General features: G+C 37.2%; 1 protein-coding gene across 7 annotated transcripts in view; it reads left to right on the top strand.

The window, feature by feature from the left end:
• LOC136851529 (ras-related protein rapA) overlaps positions 1-2,500 on the top strand; it is a 678,490-nt gene that overhangs the window by 592,204 nt on the left and 83,786 nt on the right. For 6 of the 7 annotated variants that reach the window (XM_067125762.1, XM_067125763.1, XM_067125765.1 and 3 more), the window contains one exon: positions 658-707. The gene's annotated coding sequence lies outside the window, so the exon portion shown is untranslated. Of the gene's footprint in view, positions 1-655; positions 708-2,500 lie in introns of all 7 variants that reach the window. The other variant, XM_067125761.1, reaches the window with a different exon arrangement.

Below are 2,500 nucleotides of genomic sequence, written 5' to 3'. Positions count from 1 at the left end.
CCCCAAAAAAAGTAAACAGGCTGGCAATGTTTATAATCGATTTTGCCCTTCCGTTAGGATATTGATAATATAAATTGTATTCGTGTATTTGATACAAAAATTCTTTTTCATATGAATTTTTAAGACCTCGGAGAGATTTTGACTTGAAGGTAAACTGCTACTGTCCACATATCATTCGACGTAGTAATAACTTTAATCGTAACTCAATTTCCAATATTTCTCCCTGATCTTCCCCCTCGTGCTCAGATTGAGTGGTTGAGAAAAAAAAATATTCTACCGAAGAACTTGTATTTAATTAAGCAAGCAGATTTGACGTTTAACTGTAGTATACAATATTTTGAATAGTTTAATTCCATTCCCGATTGTATTCAGTTCTTGGAAGTTTTTAGTATTTCTTTAACCCTCAAGCTAAATCCACACGCGCTCCCACACATCCACACACCCACACACATACTTATATATTAGTGTATATACTGTATATAGAAAATGTGTATATGAATGTATGTTTGTATATATATAATATATATATTTTATATTGATTCAAGAACAGTAATTTTTTTGAGAGAGAGAGAGAGAGAGAGAGAGAGAAAAAAAAATCAGGCATTCCAACTAGTTTCATGTTAGTGCCCAATTTTATCTATTTTCTTTTCTCCGCAGGATTGGAAACCAACAACGGTGGGACATCGCCCCTCCACAGTTAAGTTCAGGTTAGTACACTAAGTTTGTCTTTGCACTGTTTGTTTGTTATTATAAACTAATGTTTGTTATTGTAAGAAAATCTTGTTAAGGTTATCTGTTATCCCATCTCGATTTATTAATGTGTCGACTTGGTTCGTCCTTCATACCATTAACGTCAGGATATGGAACTTACTGCTTTCCTTTGTGATCGAGGTTGGTCTGGTCTAGTGAATCGTACCTGTTGGGAATTAAAATTCAGCCAATACACCTACGTCGAGGGTAACGGGTGCGCGAGCGCTTGCAATGATCACGTTCTTGGTCTCGTGAGTTTATCCCGTGCTCCTAAGATATGGATATGAATACCATCGATTGGATTCAGTTTTCAATTATTCTACTTAACCTATGCGCTGTACAGGTTCCAACCTCTTTCATCCTTTTCCATATGTAACCCTTTTAAGTAAAACCCTCTAAATTTCTTCCGTTTTATTCCTTTTTGTTCACTGTACACTTAACAGATTAACAGTTCCATTTATTACAACATCACCATATAACGTACCATCATTATTTCATAGCTTTTGCAATATCATGGACGCCTTTGTTGCGTCAGTCTGCCGCGCCATTTGTCAACTGTCGTGCTTTTAAGATTAATCTGCCACCCGCAATTTGTATCACCGGATGTGTTACTGTTTTTTTTTTATTTGCTCACGTATGTGCGCGCATAGGAAGGTTGAAGCGTTAGATTAAACCAGTTAGGGACTGGTCTACGGGATTGGTCATGTATTTGGAAATTCCAGTTCAAGTTAATCTTGAATGCTTTGAACTGGCTTGCAGAATGCTAAACTATAAATTTATTCTGAGAGAGAGAGAGAGAGAGAGAGAGAGAGAGAGAGAGAGAGAGAGAGAGAGAATAGGTTTCCCATTTTATTTTTAGATATTGTTCTAAGAGACGCAATTTTTCATCGTTTTACTTCCATCCCATTTGCCCCCAAGATAGGTCCTAAGTTTCCGTTTATTTGATTCGCTTGCAGTTTGGTAGAGGCCTGGTGCTGTTCTTTAGTGTATTTATTCTGTATATACCTAGAGAGAATACCTGAGTATTTTAAGATTGTCAGTCCTGGGAGAACTTTGTGGAAAAGAGAAAGTAATGTCCAATGACTAATTGATATAAAACCATCCTTGATTTTGGGAGGGCTTTCCCTGTGGACTTTTCCGCTTTTGGTTCTTAGACAGGAAGTCCTTTGGTGAGTGTTTTCGCTCTAGAATGCTGAATATATTGTATCAACCAAAATGTCGAAGAGGAACAATTTTAAGACGATAGTCCAGTGCACATATGAATTTAAGTGCTCGATTCTTTTGTATTGTAACTCCACTTTAAACACTTGAGCGTATGAAAATCAAATCGACTTAAACCCAAAGGAAATTGTCTGTAATTCTTAACGGGAATCATGTACATGTCTTTGAGCTCCACATCGAAGTTTACGAACATCAGGCGCAGTGGAGGACTTCCGGCCTCGATTTGTATACTCTAAGCAGCAACAAATACCAATATGAGGTGAAGCAAAGACGACGCCATCCCAAATGTTTCCGTTTATTTACTGTCTCTTCAAATTCAGATGAATACATAAAATACATAAAAACTGTTTTCATGTATTCTTCTTCTCCTCCCTTACGTTGATATTTTATTGCGATTTTTCACGGCGCATTCCGAGTGAATATACCGCACCGGATACTGCAAAGCCCTCTTGTTAGATCCGCTAAATTAATTTGGTTTAGGGCTCCAACCTTAATTGGTTCCAGATAGGAATCGCCGATGGCTTAATTT

This window comes from Macrobrachium rosenbergii, chromosome 23, assembly GCF_040412425.1.
Source record: "Macrobrachium rosenbergii isolate ZJJX-2024 chromosome 23, ASM4041242v1, whole genome shotgun sequence".
NCBI classification, from domain to species: Eukaryota; Metazoa; Arthropoda; class Malacostraca; order Decapoda; family Palaemonidae; genus Macrobrachium; species Macrobrachium rosenbergii.
Note: the sequence above shows the minus strand (reverse complement) of the source record. Positions and strands in the feature narration are given on the sequence as shown.